The 19,998-nt window shown below is 38.0% G+C and overlaps 1 long non-coding RNA gene across 1 annotated transcript; it reads left to right on the top strand.

Moving 5' to 3' along the window:
• The first annotated feature begins 658 nt into the window (after positions 1-658).
• Positions 659-15,926, top strand: LOC142060745 (uncharacterized). Its single transcript, XR_012661905.1, has 3 exons — positions 659-835; positions 6,719-6,781; positions 13,462-15,926. It is a non-coding gene; the product is annotated as an uncharacterized LOC142060745 (long non-coding RNA).
• Positions 15,927-19,998: the final 4,072 nt, after the last annotated feature.

Genomic DNA, 19,998 nt, shown 5'->3' with positions numbered 1-19,998 from the left:
TTATATCTCATCAGCTGCACTTGAACATGGAAATCAAACAGAACACATAAATTATAAAATCATTGTACATCTCAGTGGACTTTCCTAGCATTTTATAGAATAGGAAGTAGAGAGTATGCAAGACTATGCTCTGTATATGTAGAAAATGTAAAACTACTACTCTGTTTAAAAGACAGGTGACCCTCAAAAGAAATACAGCTCCTCTCGAAACGGGCATTTAAAAAAAGTAAAGAAGGTAAGAATAAGGGTGGGAGAACTGATTAGAGTTCATTAATAAGATCATCTTGTACCAAAAAAAAACAAAACATGGGGCTTAAAAAAACCTCTGGGAGCATTTGTTATTGCATAGAATTCATACTCACAGGATTGCTGTCTCCTTGCTCAACTGGAAAACACTGCTTTATCTGACTAAGTGCAAATACCAAAATGTTCATTAGCTCTCTTGAAACACCTTGGCTTGTCTTTATTGAGTTGCATTTCATCCATAGCCTTTGCACCTGGGGGCACACAATAAATTTTTCTGCACAAAGGGTTTCTCAAGAGTGGTATGACTGTTCCTTTTCTCCCCAGACTCTGAATGGATTGCATCATCTACTGTCATACTTACAAGCCCAGGGCCCGGGATGAAGAATTGTTTAGTATCTCCAAACCAAAGCTTGCCACGTAGCAGATCAAATTGTTGTTGCTCTGTCACTGAGCTGACTCAGTACTTGCTTGTTTGATTTAAGGCACTGTTCCACTGTGAAAAGTTATTGTGAAAATGGTATTTTCATCTGCAGCAGAGCTAGTTCCTATGGGTATGAAGAATTTTATGTGCTGACTCAAGAGACAAAATGTAAGTATTTACTGCTTCGGCTCTTGCCAGTTCTGCAGAGCAAAGACAGAGGAAAGCAAGCAGGTTGGAGTGCATTTATTCTATATATGTTAATGTTCTTTTCCAGGCTTCTGTGTGTTAAACCCTGTGCAAATTCAGGGAGAACAATAGCATCCTAGAGCTGTTTACAGGAATATAATTTGGCCTCTACTGCTAGTGAGTACCCATGGAAAGGAAACATCTAGGTCTCTCAGATCCTACAGTGCATGTGGAAACACTACAGACAAAGAAAAAACCATAATGAAAGAGTCATTTGAAACAGAGTAAATCAATACTTCATACTTTTCCGTACTCACATTTTACCTGTTGCAACTTACAGAGTTTGTGTCTGCAGTAGTATTTTGTGGCATTCTGGCTTTGTAAACCTGTCTCTTGGATTAACATAATCTCTGCCTATTCAAAGTTAGTGAGAAAATATTACTGATTTTATTGTTGGTTACCAGTTCTGTTAGAATAACACAAAGTGCTGATTTCTTTGTATTGTCTGGCTAGCTATCATACTTTCAGAGCTATCTTCTGCCTCAGTGTTGTGGACCGTTAGTGTATGGCACTGCCCTTCAGTGACTCTGGTCTGTTCCCACTGAGCCGTTCTAAGGGTTAGTGAAGGTTTCCTCCTTTGGCTGTCTTACACAGTCCATATGTGAAACTATGAAGGGAGTTCACAAGGAATTCTGGGCTGAGTGTTGGTTTGAGCATGTTCACAGTGTCTGGCTTTATTGTTTTAACTTGTCTAACTCAGAGAGAGAAGTTGTCTCTCTTTCTCAGTTTTAAGGTGACGCTGAAGCTTGCATGAGAATGAATTGGGTTTATGTTCCATCAAAAAAATGCAGTGGTTAGAACAAGCAAAGAAGCAAAGAGATTTGCCTGAATATTTCATCTACTTAAAAGAGAATTTTTGGTGATCCTCTTAAATTCTTAATTGCTATTAGATGATCAGATAGCCAGCAATGTCTGTTGGTTACTTCCATTGCCTTTTTGCACTGAAATTGTCCCCTTTTCAGAGCTGTCTGTGGGGCTATATTTTAAATCCAGTAGAACAGAAGTTGGTGGGAATATGGCAGCCTGCTTAGTTAGTCCAATACCTTTGTATTTGTGTCTTTGAAGCAGTAAAAGTTTAAATAGAATTTACGCTAATTGAACTCCCATAGATTGTCCTACCCGAAAGACAGTGGCTATCAACAAACCACGCTGTGGTATTTGAAATAAACACCAGCCCCTCTGCTGAAACCTCCTTAGTGCTGGGAAGAGAAGGAGCAGTTTCTCTTGGCAGGTTTGGAATTTTCTACCCACCCTAGTCCAAAAAGTTAACTTGTAGTGGCCTCAGGATATGCCTGTTCTTCACCTGTGAACAACCTTTGGTATATGCAGTTCAATTCTAAAGTAAATCTCTATAAACAAAAGCAAAACTTCATAATTATACTTTACACGGTCCATTTTGAACATACTGTTTCTTCTGAAGAAAACTTCAGTTTCTCCAATCAGTTCTTAGAAACAGGGTAATTTCTTCATACTGGAAGGGTAAGAGCTCTCTGTCAAACCTACACAGAGTGAGAGAGATGTATAGGACACCACTATGTGGAGCTTATATTGCAGTAAAGTATAACTTACCTTCTAGGTCCCAGCACTTTGAAGATGACTAACTCTATGCAGTATGAGATTTATAAAAAATCCTTAGGGGGGGAAAAAGTGATCTTTACTTGTCTTAAAATAGAAACTGAAAGTTTTTAAACTTCCTTCTAACATGAGGCTAAACTAGAAAATATCACACAATTCTTTGAACTTCTCTTTTAAATAACCCTTTAGCTATTGTAGCCTGAGAAACAAAAAGATTTACTGATTTGTGTGTGTGGATGGATTGTGCTTAAATATATCCAGTTAATATTGCTTAGTAGTTTTTCTGAAAATGTAGATATCCTTGTAAACTCTGAGTCTGGTTTGGCTTGTTCAGTAGTTTATCAAAATATTGTTATGCACTTCCATTAGAAGGAAGAATAGTGCCAGCAAGAGGCAGGTGACTCCCAACACTCGCCATTTTTTCTCATGTGTTGAAATTGAAGACTTATATCCATAGACTGTATTTGCCTCTAAAATGTATGAACACATAAGCCAAGATGGAGACTTGAATGCAAATTCACTTCCTGTTGCTTAATAGCAGTTACGTCCAAGGACCCTGAAAAGAATCCCTAAGTCCACTAGAGTTTTACCACCTTCTTGAAACCCTATTGTTGGGAGCAGGTCTGGCTCAAGGGGATAATAGGAACTTGAAATACAATGAAATTTGAAAAATGCACGTACACACTACAGACACATAAGCTTGACATTGTTTAGAGGCTGTCTGATAACTTTCTACAAAGCAGCTTGTGACCCACTACTGTTATTTTTTACATTTTCATATTTTAGCACACAGAAAACCAACCATGTTACTCTGTCATACTAGTTATTCTATAAAAGTGGAGAGAGGCATGTAGCAGTTTAGAAGAGCTTACATTCTCCTGCGAACACATAACACTTTCTTCCCTTGAGGTCTGAAGTTATTGGACAACTGACATGCTTAGACTTTATTCTTTAACAGAATCTAGGTCTAAAAATGATAACAGAATACTCTTGGAAAGATCTAGTACCTAAATATGTCCTTCTTGAAAAATATCATCATAAGTTTATATTGCCTATATTAAAAGTTCAACACCATGTTACACAGAAGATATTTGACTTGAGAGCGTACATCCTTTTAAATTATTGCAAACTTACTCAGTTAAACCAATATAAAATTATCTTCCATGTTGCTGTTGGGAATCATTCTGCTGCATTCATTTGGATGTCAAAGTGACAGGCCATTAGCCTAAGGGTAAGCTAATTATTTAAGGAACTTTTCTTGTTTTGTATAATGAAGAAATATTCTTGAAAATACAACACAAACATAGATATCTGCGTCAGACAGTGACAGTCCATTTCTTTTAAATATGTAAATGTAATTTTAGCATTCAAACAGTCAAGACAGTGGTAATTTAAAATAAAACAAGAACAACAGTCATTAAATGGCTGTGTTTCTGGACTTAGATTGATGCTTAACACATTGATCTTCTTCAATAGAAGCTTTCTATATTCCATCTGTTAGAATCTTTGACCTTTTCTTAACACCATTAAAAGATAAAATGTTAATCTACTGAAAAAAGATGCATGACCTTTTAAAAGTGAACTGTACCACTTTACAGTCTGCCATCATTAAAGAAGTTTATGCTCAGGAGCCATGCATTATGTGTATCACAGGAATGTAATTGTTTAGAATAATGTAATTGTTCAATGAAGAAGATATACACCATGCGTAACATAAATTAGAACTAGAACTATGTGAACTCTGAAAATGCAATCAAAATAACATGTCAGATCAGGGCTTAGTTTCAGTTTTAATCAGTCTCAACCTCAAATTTATTTTTTATTAATATGCCAAGATGCATGCCTAGAAGATACCATTTTAACAAAGAAAAAGGATGGTACTTTGGGACAAATGAAATCACATCACTGGCAAAGAAAGATGCTTATCTTCCTTTGGTTTAATCACCTGTACTTATTTTTTCAGTGTAAGGAAATAAGCATACCACTAATATTTTAAATAGTAGTAAGGAATTTCAGTAGCAAGAAAATTCTTGAAAGTGGGCTTAACTTGTTTATGCTAAATTGAAATTGTCTTAAACTAGACTTCTTAACAGCAATGGCCATAATTCAGAACAGCATTGAAAATATGATTTAAATCCAATTCAGTGAAGCACTTCAGAGAGTATATAGTTTTGAGTATGGGCTAATTTGATTCCACTTCAAATTAAGCCTCTGTTCTGAATCCTGACTACAGAGAACAAACTGAATACATTATATAGGCTCAGATAACCTAATTCTATCTCCTGATGGGTTCCAAGTTTTAGATGAAGCCCCTCAAATTGATTTGAGAGTATAGCTATATAATAATGTGTCTTCTTAATAACTACATAGCAGAGGATAATAGAAAGTCCAAGTGTCTTCTGAATTTGAATATGATGTTCTGCTAGTACTTTTTATTACATAAGACAAAAGGCTTCTCTACAGAGGAAGGCTCATATTCTTCTAATTTCAACCTATATTCCAGTGAAGTCCCTGACTTGATCCATTTTCCCCAGTAAAATCAGTGAGCTTAGGCTGGATGATTTGGGATTGGAGCATCCTCTCTCTGAACGTCTGTAGGTTTTTCAGTGGAATTTACTCCGTAAGGCAAATGGCTGCATGCAAGACAGAAATACAAGGATTCTAAGATGACATAAATATAGGTCCTGTTATTAATATTATTTGATGGTAACAGCATAAGTAGCTGTAGTAATGTCATGGTGGTAGGGGCTCTTAGACAGCCCTGATGCAATGGGTGCATTTAAATTAGCAATTTATGGCACAGGAGTGGTTCTTTCCTTCATTAATTTGCCTTGCACCCTGTACTTGAAGGCTGGTGATGTATACTCAAAGCCGTTTCCCACCTCGTGAAACTGAGGCTGAAGTCATATCTTTACATGTGTACTGCATGCATGTTAGAAATGAAATCATGTGCATAATGACGCAGAAAACATAAGAGAGCTCACAGGGTTTGCTAAAAGTTTTGACAAGAGGAAAGACACTAACTTCTGTAAATGTCAACTTTTTAACTCCAGTTAAAACTTTGTATTCTGCTTTCTGATAACGTGCTGCACTAGCCCTGTCTATTTATATTTTGTTCCTGTTAAAAAAGCAGCACCCCATTATGTATAGGCCAAGCATTTCATCTTTGAAGTTAGTAGTCACTTTTTTTGTCAAGCTCTTTCATTGTTTAGACGTACTTCCCAGTCCCAGCCCCAGTTTATCACCGCAAATTTCCTCTCTTGCATATTCTTCCCTCTAGGTCATTGATAGTGAAAGCAAGCAATATGTTTCCTGGTGTTCAACCATGTGGCACTTCACTAGTCACATAATACACTAGATAAGCAGATGACAGTCTGTGCTGCTCTGAATAGCATATGTGCATGCCATCTGAAAGCCAGGAGCCAGAGGACATAGATAGAGCCAACAGAGGGAGTCAATGGCAGCAAAGCACTGGCCATTCAACCCCAGCTTCGGAGAAAAGAGAAATGCACAGCTTTGCATTTATGGTCAAAGAGTAGATTTTCAGCCTGTTTTCCCATTAGTGTCTCTTAGAGGCCATGTACTCTTCTGCATTCAAGCTGCAGGTTGCCTACCTGACAGAAGTTTAATTCCAGCTAGGTGGGAGGAGGCCGTGCCCCACCAGAACGTCAGCTAGTTCAAGGAAAATTTGGCCCTTCTTACATTTTTTATGTGGACACAGATCTAATCTGTAGCATTTGCCTTTTTTTCTGCTAAGTGTAACTATTGAGTACGATACAGAAGCTATAACTACTATCTGATTAGCATTACAAAATAGAATCTACACGTAGAGAACACCTGCTTGCTTTGTCTTTTACAGTATGGTAGTAATGTTTAAAATCTCTTGTGCCTACTCATAACTTGGTACCCAACATAGCTAAAATGATACAGACCTCATCAACCAAAGTGATGTTCCCTTCAGACAAAGAAAGTTCTAGAGCTCAGCATTGGTGAATATAACAAAGAGAAAGACAGTCTTTTCTCTTTGACAGAAGCAAGCTGTCACAGGAATAGTGAAATGAGATACAGAAGAAAAAAATTTTCAAAATGTTCTTAGACACATTCAGGCAACATGTAAATAGAATAATAAATCTGGCAAGAAAGATCTGTTTATTTTTTGAACAAAAAGGCTAAGAAGGTTTTGTTTTTTCCATTTTAAAGCATGAATTTCTTTTTCTTCCACCTGTACAGTATTCCACAGAGCAGCTGCCCACAGCAAGAAACTCATCATTCACTCGCTCATCAGCACATACAGTAAGTGACATGAAACTCTGTTTAATTCTCTTGTGCCTTCATGAAATAATTTCTTCACCAACCAAAGAAATCTGCTGTTTACCATAATCTCAATTTAACACCTTCTCTCAGTGTTCAGAAGTGACTGTCTGCATTTGAATGGGGTTTGCAAAGCAGAAGTAACTGCCAGGGAAAACTAAACAACTCTTGTCTCTTCCTTGAAAGTTGGGAAAGGCTTTAGTTTTTTTATCACAGTGACAGGTTACATGTTAAACAAAGTTCAAGATCTTTGCATTGACCGTTTAAGACAAGAATTGGTTAGGAGTGACAAAGCTGAAGGTTGCAAAACTTGAATTAAGCCCAAGTTACACATTAAGATGGTTGTTTGAAAGCAAGTGGCACACACACGGAGAGTAAAACTTGGGGGAGTGTGGGGTGTGGCGTGTCTGTATGGTGTGACAGATCGGGGATGATACTCCCGACTTACTGAGGAAGCCCCTTGAAACTAATGAGTTTTCAGTACATGAGTACTGGGAAAGAGGCCTTGGAAAACATTCCACTTCCTGGAAGTGAATTTATTTGTTTTGCATTACGTAGAAAACAGCTGGGAGGATCTCAGCCCCAGCAAAGCTGGGAGTGGTCCCACCTTGCCTTAGATTACCCTGCATAACAGAGGATCATTTTAAAAAGATTTCCTCATTTGCATTGGAATCAGATATAATATCTTTTAATCAGCAATCAAAACAAAGGCCCTATTAGTATTGTTAGATTAGCTAGACTTCTACAGATTTGTTCTGAAGTTAACAAAATTGCATCCAAATGAGAAGTGAGCGATATGAAATGATCTGCAGGAGTTCAAAGCCTGCAACTGCAGCTTCACTCCACTGCAGCGAGTAAAACCCCTGTCAGCACTCACCTGGGAACCAGGGGCTGCTCTTGAGGGAAATCTCTCCTGTAGTTCCCTTCCCCGAACTCATAATGTTATGATTTGGGGAAATTCACATTTGAAAATTCAGAAACGTGATGCACAATGTTTTCATGGCATAACTGGATTGAAGTAAGAATAAGTTCACAGGCAGGGTATACTTTGTGATTACGCATTGTGTTGGAGGGTTGGATTTTCTTTTTGTCAGGATTTCTGTTTATATCACTGTGTTGATTTACTGTGGGTAAAAAAAACTGGTGATGTAAAATCCTCGTGTAATTTTTCTGAAACAGGATGAGTTTTCACATCATGTGAATAGCATTGTACTGCTAGCTGCAAAATGCTTACAGGAAACTAAAATAAGTTGAAGGAATTAATATTCCATCAAAGACTCAGTACTTGGCTCAATGAGATATTTTTAGCATTTGGGGAATTTGATATATGAGTGTCTTTTTTCCTGAGAGAACAGGAAAAATACTTCTCCTCTCCCCACTTCTTTCATATTAGGTTGTTTATTGTGGACCATTGCATTAGGTCATGTTGCATTTGATCTGCTGGAAAATGAACTGTGTTTTGAATTATCTATGTTTTATTTGCTGTCTCACTTTGGTCAGGTGAAAAGTTAAAGCATCTCACTATGTAAGTTTCCTACTAGTACCGAGGTATGTACCAGGGTTACAAGTTTTCTGATAAGCCGTATGTACCTAATCAGAATGATCTTGCCCAGGCACAGCTTTTGCTGCCAGAAATAATGCTTTTTAAAGCATGTTGACATATGCATTAAATGAAAAACACACATGGTATTGAAGTGCTCTGTTCCCCTAGAAGAGGAAGAGAATAAGTCTTAATTTTCCTTTGGGGCAAAGCTTTAATAGAATCGCTGCTAGTTGATAGTCTTCCAGTTATTGTTTAAACCCCATAAGATACTTAAGGCTTTGAGTGCTTGTACCAAGAAAAGAAAAACATGAATTCATTCTGGAGCTCAGATTTGGCAGCCAATGAAGTTATTCTGGCTTCTATTACATTTCTTGCCCACCAGCATTACCATGTTTCTATTATTTAGCTGAAGAGTTTTAGTGTCTTGAGCCCCTTGTACCTTTCACAAGTTGAGAAAGAAAATCGAAGGTCACAAGGAACATGGAAAAAGGTAATCTAAATAATTGCAACAGAGAAAACATAGGAAAAAGAAATGGAACAGCTCACAAATAGAAGCTAACAAAATGGTGCTGTGCCAATATTGTTAGCGCTGTCGTTTAGGTGTGTTTATGTGTTCGGGCGATTATGCTTGATAATCTGCTTGTTTTATTGGTTTTACGGTCCTTGATGAGAGGAGTTGTCTTTGGTTCATGGTTTCTGAACTTTTCTCAGATTCTCCCTGTTCCCTCTAAGACAGACACAGTTTATCATGTTTCCATTATCCATACCCAGTTATTCAAGGACTTTGGCATTTTCTTACCAAACTAGCCAATTTATCGCCTGATATGCGTACTTGGAATTAGATCTCATTTCCCCTCTCTCAGGCCTACCGGGCATTGTATTGCAAAGTAGGGCCCTCAGCAGTTGAATTTTCTGTTTCACAGTGCAATACAAATAAGATGCAACGTCCCAGGGCCTGAATGGAATCCCACTCTGTCAGGGTGGTGTTACCATGTCATGCAATGTGTAAGAATATGCCAAACTGGACAAAAGGGAGGAAAGCCTGCAGCCATTCTAACAGCTTCTATCTCCTTCCTGACTGAATTGGAGATGAAAGTAAATTTTTTGATAAAATGATATGTGTCACTTGTAATTTATAATGTGATCAAAGATGGGTATATAGTACAGATAAATAGAAGATTGCTTACACCTTTAATTATGTGAATCTTAGGATGCTATCAAGTTTGGCAGCTCTGTATTTTTATCTGCAGTTGTCATCTGCTGCAAAAAATCTGGATTTTAGAGGGTCATACTTTCAGACAAGCTGGGTGTACAGTAGATACTTCACTGTAGCTACCCAGTTTGAAAACAAAAGGTGAGTACTGCCTGAGGAGGCAGGTAGAAGTGACCCTTTCCATGCGTAAATGCATTCTTCCTACATATCAGGCTTCCTAAACAGTTTGTAAATCTGTCCTTACAATGAATACAAAATGTTTTGTTCAGTGACCAAAACAAGGGGCACATAAATGTCAGTGTTTTGGTCCATCTGGTTTTGCTGTTTTCAAGAATTCAGTGAGAGATACTATTTTTTACATTGTCTTTGTTTATTATATGACTAGGCTTTATATAAATTGTGAAAATATTTGGGTTCTCTATTTGATTTCTAAATTTTGAAGATGAGGTTAAGCTTCTCATATAGCTGATGAGAGAGTCAGGCTGACTGCAGAGGGATTGATCTCCTTTGTGGAGCATGTACAGCATGTTGCCTTGTTACCTTGTCTACACGCTTCAGTCTCAACATACTCTCAACAGCGAACGTCTCTGTTTCCCACATCCTTCTGTCCTTAGTATCCAGGCTGGGATGGGCAGCCTGGGTTTCAGTTAGTTCTAGCTGATAACTGAAGGTGGAAACCTGCAAAATAGGCAAAGTAACTCATTGTGTGTAGACAGATAAAATTCTGTCTTGAGTACTTGTAAGGCCCCCTAACTCCCCTCCTGCAAATGCAGTGCACTCATTTTCAGCTTAATTGAAAAATGCAGTGAAATCAGGCTGTAATCAGGGGAAATGACACATTCTTGTGCATATTTCAGGGTCTTAAATTAAAAGCTATTTTTTAAAGAAGAAAATTATATGCTATTTCAGATTTCTTGTTACTGCTGACCCTTTAGAACTGTACTGGGCTCCTGCCACCTACCAGCATGCTCGCCAGACAGTCTGTACAAATATTATTATTACTTAAATAGAGTCTGAATCATTACCTTGTGTTTTCACTTTGTAGTAAAGTGATTTAAATATAGTTTTCTTACGTTGAGATCCTTTGACAAATGCATAAATAGTTAGTGCATTGTTAGCAACAGTGAAAAGGAAATGGATGCCTGGCAGGAGGAAGGGCAAATAATTTTCTCATGCTTGCTGTGCTCTTTCTGTAGTGTAAATCAACTCTTCTCCTCTGAAAGTAATAATTTATTCCAAGATATCAACAAAAGTAAATTAATTAGGAGAGGAAATGTAATGCCTCCCTGCCGCTCCTCCCTTGCACACATTAGTAAATGAAAGCTATTTAAAGATACAACCTGAGGTAGACTAATTGGAGGAGACGAGTCATTTGGGACCTGATCCTGGAAATGCTTACTCTAATGAGTAGCCCTTTGAATTTTTGCCTAGGTCAATTTTGAGTGCATATGTATGCTTCAGGATCAGGGAGAAGGTGGTTCAGTCCTGCAGGGTCCTGAGAAGACCACTCCAAAACTGAAAGGTTTACACTCAAGCTCCCAAATCCTCCAGCTGGTCTCAGTGGGAAGATGCATGTGCTTAGACATAACTGTTTTATTGGACCACAGCCAGTTTGGTCAGTGTCTCCCAGGACTAAACCCTGAATGCTTAACTTTAAACACAATAGGAATATTATGAGGCTACTTTGATTAATTAATCTCATTTGGAAATAAAGGAAACAACTAGAAAACTGAAACACACTACAAAACTTTCCCACATTCTCTTCTGCCTCTGGTTCATGTCTGTCATAAAATTAACTACTGTAATACGCTTTTTCCAGCATTTAGCTCTCAAATCCTTTGCTGCAAAGGAAGCTGTAAAGCTCAAAGGCGTAATTTTTTCTTAGTGTTAGCAATTAATATGCCACTAGTCTTTGCATAAATAAGTTGTCTATTTTAAAGCAACTTAAATGGGCTATTTCATTTTATATGACTGATAACTAAGATGTTGATTAGCCTTGCTATTGAAGCATTGAAACCCTTTCTAAAAGAAGTGGCCACTGTTTCAATTTTATTTTAATTAGTTGGACTTTGAGGTTATTTACTACAGTGTCAGCTATCAAAATAAAGCTATTTAATTTGATATTCAGTCCAAGGCAGGTAGTGTACAGAATTCCACGTTTGCCTGTAACCACTGCCATTAACAGCAGTATGATTTAAGGTCATTTAAGAGTCATGAACCTCACAGATGGTAAAATGTAAAGTATCTAAAAGGGAAAATAACAATTGTTGTCTTGTCAAATAAAATCTGAACATTGTCCTTTTTGTGAACACCCACTAGCTTCCAGCAATTTTACACAGAATGTGTTTCCCTTTGGGCGGAGAGTGTCAGGTCTTCCCTTTTATGCATCCTTCCATTGAGACATGCTAAGCCCCTTGGGAGGTGAAACCCACCCAGATATTTGTGATTTTAAAACTTCATTTGCGTCACTTGCAACAGAGATGGATCATTATTCTGGGATAAAATCACATCCTGCACAGTGAAAATAACAGGCAACATTTGACCTGAAAAGGGAAGGAGGGGAAAAAAAAAAACCACAACAACTTTAAAGTGTTAAAAGAAACAGACAGTGTTAAAGCTGCTTCAGGAAACAAATTCTCCCTGTAATGCAGTGTAATTACGATCTTTTCTAAGCTAAGTATAGTACCCTAGAGATTACTATAAGTAACTTATAATAGAATTTTTATTAGTGGTAGTAATTTTTTATGATAATTAGTGTAATCTGCAGCCAATAAAATCCGAAGATATATAGTTATCTCTTTTACACCAGAAAACTATTCTTCAGACAGCTGAAACATTAAGAAAGAAAAATGTATTCTTTTATGATGATTATACGCTTTTATGTTCTGATTATTTGGTGTTTTTTTTATTAGCTCTTTCCTTTTAATGGTAAAAAAAAATGTGAGGCATACTCCAGAACCAGTACAAAGCAACCAGATTGGGGTAAGCAGCTGGCATTTAGTTTCCGTAGCAATCTTTATTCTATCCCATCTGAAACATCATCTTTTGTGGAAGTGAGTTTTAAGTATTTCCCCTAGATGATGGGTTGCTCGTGCATCAGCCTTGTACTCACAGTGAGATTAAACTCCCTTACTGACTAGAGGGAGAGCCATAACTGTTGAAAAAATGTTTTAAAAGTAATGCTGTCCTCAGCTGTGGCATGTAGTATCTTTGAGACCTTTTGTGTTGCCCCCACAAGAAGCTGTTGCAGCGCAACCCTTCTCAAAAACTCCTAAGCCTGCGAGAGGAACATGCATGCAAAAATATTCCTTGATATGAATTTGTGATTGCACATAGTAGGACTGGTGCTAGTGGCTGGAAAATGGCTGGGTTTTGACCTCCTCAGACCTGGAGAGGCATTTTGGCTGAACAGATCAGCTACTACTGCTAAGCCAGCTGGTTTGCTGGAAATACTAAGGAACAGCTCCCAATAAACCTATGGAAGGACTAACTGTAATTTGGCTGTAGTATTCAGGATCATACTTTAATTTTTCAGTTTGTTTCTTTGTGTCTTCTGCTGGCACTAGTAAGAAAAGCTTTGCCTGAGTGAAAAACAGAAAAGGCAAGACATGAGTCTTGGGTTTATCATATTTTCAAAAATAGCAATTGAATTGAAAGCTGTACCATTTAGCATAGTCATTTTGTTTTAGAGTGAAAACATGGTATATAACAATTTACAGCTTAGTTGGAGAGGTTGGATCTCATTTCTTAAAGGAGAAAAGAGAGAACACTGATTCCACAGAGTTTTCAGATGGAAGGAGACTATTGTTTCATATGTTATCTAGGCCTGATACACTGCTATTTTCTTTTGTTAGTGGCACAGTAACCCCTAAATGACCCTCTTAATCTGTATTATTGTATTTGCAGCAGTTATAGGATAAAAATAAAAAATTCAAGATACATGACCTAAGAAGAACCAAAGAAAGTTTTCATCATCTTTCCCCAGCCTTATGACCTCGTGCTCAAAAGTTATGCAAGGAACTGAAGAGGCTGGTAAAACAAAGTTTGCATTTTCTACATGGTGAGCAATATTAAGTCTGCTTTGGAGGAGGAATTGGGGACCCAGACAATGTCATAATCCTCCAGGCTGCCTGGATGAGATGGACCTCTCACACAGGTTGTGCAGATGCTGAATTTGGGATTGTGCATGCCTAGAATTCCTTGGGCTTGGACTTCACTCAGGGGTGTCTGAATACATGTAAGCGCTATGAAGAGAGCCTGCTGGCTTCCACTCAAGGAATTTTCTCCCAGACCTTTTGAAAATTATTCCTGCAGAAGGAGGTCAGAGGTCTGTTGCATTCTCCTAGGCTTTTTAGACTTGGTTTGTCCTAAATTAGGACAGGAAAGAGGAAAAGGGGAAAAAATGGTGGTATCACTCCTTAGAGGTGCTAAAATGAGACCAGTACTCCCAGCAACTGTACAGATATTAATAATCCAGTCCTACTCTCTTCTGTGCCCTGATGAGTAGTGAGTTAACAATGTCGACAGTTGATATATTATTTCTAGCATGTGACACAGCATCTGTTGAGATGCGTGATGTAGATCAAGCTCCACAGAAGTCTGTCCCACATTCTGCAAATGTGGTCAGACATCACCAATGACACATATTTGAGAGTTTTCCCAGTGTTCACTAATGTAGGTATAAGGTGTATTGAGCTGTTTTATGTTTAACTGTCTAATTCATAGAGCAGTTTGGACAGTCTGTGAACACAGGCATGTTCATCTAAAGCCTTAAGGAAGGCATTGGTTATGTTCCTGATAAATATGTTCCAATGGTGTTTCCTTACCAATGTTGTCAGTGTCTTTTGTGTGGAAACATGGTAACTGGCCAACTGTTAAATAAGCAGTTGTTTCCTTCATGTCCGAGAAGCCCTCACTTTCCAATGGAAATGGCAAGAGTCTTGCCTTGCCTCTTGTTTCTCCCATTGCTTTTTGGCAATCTGTGCAGACCTTCAACCTTCAGGGAGATTCAAGTCCTGTTCAGCCTGGAAGCACACAGGCTGTGAAAACAGCACCCTGGCAGTGGATAGAGCATCAAGTATCTGTGCTGATTCTGCCGGATTCCTGCACGCCAGCACTTAGAGACTGTTGACCGTGAGGTTTCTCTGACACTCTTGTGAACCCTCACAGGGACAGATGGATCTGCTCTTGAATGGCTCCATTCTTTTCTCGTTGTGAATAGAGCAGGCAATTGTTAGTTTGCCCTGACTGCTGTCATGCACCACAGGCTTCTGCTTTGTCACCCCTCCTGCTGACCATGGCCTCTAGGCCAGGAGGTCTCACATTCTGAAAATGTGTGTACTTACTGTATGTGTCAAGAACGTCTTTTGGGAGGAGGGGTATCGTAGCTGAGCGCAGACGGTGTGCTTCCCCTTGCTGTGCTTCAGCCTGAGACTTAAATAGGAGGTTTCCAGCAAGCTGTCTTGGTAGGAGTAATTGATAGAAGTTAGAGAAATTAAATTCCTGTTCCCCCTACACCGAAGAATCTTACCAAAAAGCCCTGTTACCAGAAGTGATGACCATTGGGTTGTGCAATGTTTTGAATTCGTGTATGAGTCATTATAAAATTGTTCGTAGATTTGTTAACTTTTGAGTTGGATTACTGAAATGCATTGTACCTAAGGCAATGTCTGAAGACTATCTGGAAACTTTCTATAAGAGCACAACGCAGTTTCTTGCTCTTTTGGTCTCTTCAGGGTAAGCTTTGCTTGCAGGCTGCTCTCAAAGTTCTCAAACTGCACCAGCTGCCCATGCACTTCCAGGGACAAATAAAAATGGACTTTTCAGCCATCAGCCCAAATAATGCATCCTTCATTCTTCATTACACCTCTGCAGATTGGATCAGCTACTATTCTTCATTTGCTGTTACTTAGTTAAAGGTCTCTCTTCTTTTACTGCCCTCAAAGCCACTGTATGTTCTTCCTCCAGCTTGCTGACCTTTGAGTTATGTAGCAGAGCTGTTTTCCAGGACTAGTTTCTAAGGTTGATAGGTCTGAAGTATTTTAGGCAAAAGGAGTTACATTTTCAGTTTTAGAGTCTGCGAATACCTTATTAGCAGGCACTGGATTATATGGTAATTTTTCTAGAGGATAGAACAGATGCACAGAATACTCTCAGATAAATAAAGCTTAAATCGTAATTTCTACCACAGAGAGATCAATCTGTATAGTTTAGGTGACTGAGCTTTTATAGTTGGTGTGCAAAGAAAATACCTCTCTTAGAACGGTGACTGTAAATTGATAGCGTAATTTGTGTTGTGAAAATTGGTCACTGTATTCAGTTGCATATAAAAAAGCACAGTCTTTTAAATTGGACCTACAATGTAAGCCCTTAAAAAAAAAAAAAAAAAAAAAAAAGGCAAACATTCAGATGTCTATGAAACACTGCTTCCTGTGGCTGGTACTAGGCTTTGGGTGCTGTTTTCCTTGCTTTTTCCAGGAATTTGGCATATGCCACAGCACCACATTTGGTAGAGATTTAACTGAAAAATTACTTATTTCTAAATTAAAAATTTTTTTCCAGTTAAAACATATATCCTGTGCCTCATGGTCTTCACCCATTCTGGCACCAGGTAGGTAACAAATCATATTGCTTGCCTCTTGAGATGAATATCAGAGTAATTTACTGTGCTGTGTACAACACTACTGAGAAGTCACAGAATCACAGGTTGGAAGGGACCTCAGGGATCATCTAGTCCTACCTTTCTAGGAAGAGTGCAGTCTAGACAAGATGGCCCAGTGACACAAGTGATAAATAGTAGTAGGTTGGCAGGGGAGGGAGGGAGGTTCTTCAGAGAAAAATTATACAGAAAAGATATAAGATTAGTGACATCATTGGTGAAAATATGAACTCTGTGTCACCCCTGGAAATTCACTGGTAAGTAGACCCTGAGGAGAAGACAAAATCAGCAGCCGAAAGCAAAGTCTGTGACCCCCGCTTAGAAATCCAGGTCACATCTGACACCCATTGAAATCCACACTCATGAATCCAGTGGTCATTAGGTTGGATTCTTAATCACCAGGGAAAAAATAGTTTAATTCAATGTATCATCTCAAGGGAAGGGACAGAAGACATCTGAGGCAGAAACAGAGAAAAATGAGACTCTCTTCACTTCAGGTAACATCAAATACAGGAGAAGCTCCCCCTGCACTGCGCTGGAGTCTAACAGGTAATACCAGTTGCTTTAGCCTTGCTAGTAAACACCTGAACAGTAATGCAGTTTTGATGGCTATAATTTCAGTGCTGAACGGAATGAATTTAAAATGTTATAAATTAATTGATCTCAGCATTAAATTTGATCCAACACAATTTTATGTGACTTTTAAGGAATTAAGTGCAATTGATACCTGATACTGACTTATGGTATCACAATCAGAACCTACTAGATGTTTTCTGAAGAGGAAAATTGCATGAATAACGTGCTCTCTTTTTCCCCATGATTGTTAGTAATGTTTTTATTTTCCAGTGTCAGAAATGCTCGAACAATACATTTCTGCAAAATGAAATATTTTCAGTTTGGGCTTAGAGACTGGGCTAATTTGGGAAATAAGATGCAGTATAAGCTTATGATCTCAACACAATGGATAAGTTACCAATAGAATAATGGATAGCAAACATGGAGTCTTGCACGTGTGCTTTTCTCTGGGTGGTTTCCAGATTTCACAAACTGAGTGTAACACTGTGTTTCTCTCTTGTGGGAGGAAAGACTACCTAGAGGCCAACAGCCAAACTCCTTATGAAAAGAAAAAGGAAGGCTGCTCCCATAACAGGTTGTGAAAAACTGACCTTCTAGAAGTTTTAAGTAGCTTTTGCGTTTTGTTGAGCTGCGGTAAGGAAAGTGTAATTGTGCTGCCTGGTTCTGTTTGAACAAGCAAGTTGTGCACTTTACTGGAGGAATGTATGGAGTATGTTGAAAGGACAGATAGGGAAGTGTGGCCAGGAATGTGATAGAGTGGATATAAAATGAGTGAAGACAAGTGTCCTTATGCTGGCTGCAGTGGTGACGTGCATTATCTCAGCATGTTATCAGGAGATAGATGTTTGCATTCCCATGGGTCGGTGCAAGCTGTCACAGTTTCAACTTCCAGTTTTTTCTAATGGAAATAACATCACGAGGCAAAGAATGCACAAAAAGTTCTCTGCTTGCTTGCACCTTCACATGTGAAGGCACAATCTTGAAAGTCCTCCAGACGACTTACATTGCAGTATGAAAATATGTCAATTGGTTTTTCAGTGGTCCTTTACTTCTATTTATAGCGACAAAGTTTACTAAAATGTTTTATTCCACTCTTTCCCACTCATTAAATCTCTTTGCTAGTGAGACTGCTTAGAATATTTTCAAGGGGGAGCCAGATTTTTTAAAATATATATACGCATTAATATATATTTTTATTTATATATTTTTATATATAGTCTATATATATTTTTTACCCTTACTTTTATTTGAAAAATTTTCATTTTCATAGAGCTCTCAGCAGTAAAGTTTTGGTACCCAGTGTGAACACTGTCTCTCTGGAAAGACATTGTTCTCCTGGAGTGGCAAATAGATCAAAACCTGGCACTTTCCATCCCAGCTCAACCATTGGAAGCTAGTTAATTTTGAAGACCAGTTAACAGGCTTTGTTATTGTTCCAGTGTGAAACAAAAACAAATAGCAGAACTTCAAAAGGTTTTGCAAAATGCAGTTAAGCAGTTGCCATTGTTTCTGATCTGCTAATCAATTATTAGTAATAATTAGAGGATCCCTATAGATCCAGTTCCTCAGATCCATAACAGGTAATAAGAAAAGGAATGTGTGGCATGGAATCTTGATTCCTGTATTTATTGTCATAATTTCACATTATTATTATAATAATTTCTGTGGTAGCTATTATGTGTCCCAGACGTCTGTACTTTATGAAGCCAAATTTGTAATTTTTAATTAATATATAGTTAGCCTGTTGAAGTATGTTACATACCTTTTTCTTATCCCTGCTTTTCTGAGCTCTGTTGTACCTGCTGTTTCTGCAAAGACAGTAAGAAAAGTATTGAATTTCCAAAGTTACATATTTGTCTTGGTAAATAATTTGTTGCAACTTTTCTTTTTTTGTAAGGTGTCAAATGTTCAATGCTTCTATCCCTTCTTTTTTTTTTCTTCTTTACTATATCCTTTCCTGTGTTATCCTGTAAATATGGTGTTATCCTGTAAACATAGTGCTCTGGAAAGTGAGGGGCAAGAAGCGCTGCCTCGAGCCAAGTGTGCTGTGGGAAGGTTCTCTGTAAGATTTTCCACACACCTGTATTAAAGTTTTCATGTTCAGCACCTATTCTGATTTTTTTCAGTAGGAGGTGTCTTTAAGAAAGAAATTGTTCATGATGCCAATCTAATCTGCAGCATTGTTTTGTCATGTGAATGAAAGGGAGAATGTTATACATTTATTTTCACTTACAGCTAAAACCAAATATGGACTCCAGTCTCAAAACACAACTGAGGTGCCTGGGGGTGGGTTTTTTTTGGTAGGATTTTTTTTTTTAAAGAAAGTCTGGTTTAAAACAAAAATTACGGAAAAAAAAAAAAATGAGTGGACTTGGTTAGCAATTTTAAAAAAGAAGAAAACTCCAAAACAGGAGAAGCAGCACAGAAATTGTGCCAGAACTAACTTGGTGGTTTTCTGAATCTCTTAAAGCTGCAGGTTTAGATTTATCAACCTGTAGCCCACCAGCTTGACTCTCATTTAATTGTGTGTAGTGATAGCATCATATCTTTCCATGCACTAGCAACTGGGACTTCCTTTAATTTCCTTTGACAGATTTAGCCTAGAGATTCCTAGATTAAACAAACATAAACAGTCCAAATGGCTTTAAACTAATTCCCATATAAAACAACATTTGAAAAAAAAACTGCATTGAAAAGTAATATAAGCATTTTTCTTATGTGTTTTTTGTTTAAAAATTGTGATAAATAGTTGCAGCTAAAAGAGGGTCTCTGACTGATACTCAGTACACCAGGTGTTTGCTTACTCCACTACTATTGTAAAATGCAGGATTTACACAGTGAAAGCGGTGCAGATGTTTGGCAGTCGTGCCAAACCAGTGAATGAGTGAACTCTGAAAAAATGTGTTTTCAGTTCCCTGTATACTCCCAGATTGCTTTGCACATCTTGGTATTTACCAATGTGCAACATAATTTTTTCCTGTGAAAAATTTTGTATTTACCCATCATTATTTGCTATGCTTACATGAGGAAATAACTATGACAACTCCAATACCATGGCTTGATTAATATTGGATTCTTAGTCTCTACACATGGATTTTGGTAGCAAGATGAGTCATTTGTGCAGACAGAGCTGATTCTGACTGAGCCAATGACTCCATGGCAACTCAGAGAAAAGCATCTGCAGAGAAATAAACTCGTGTTGCCTCCTT

Source organism: Phalacrocorax aristotelis, chromosome 8, assembly GCF_949628215.1.
Source record: "Phalacrocorax aristotelis chromosome 8, bGulAri2.1, whole genome shotgun sequence".
Classification (NCBI taxonomy): Eukaryota; Metazoa; Chordata; class Aves; order Suliformes; family Phalacrocoracidae; genus Phalacrocorax; species Phalacrocorax aristotelis.
Note: the sequence above shows the minus strand (reverse complement) of the source record. Positions and strands in the feature narration are given on the sequence as shown.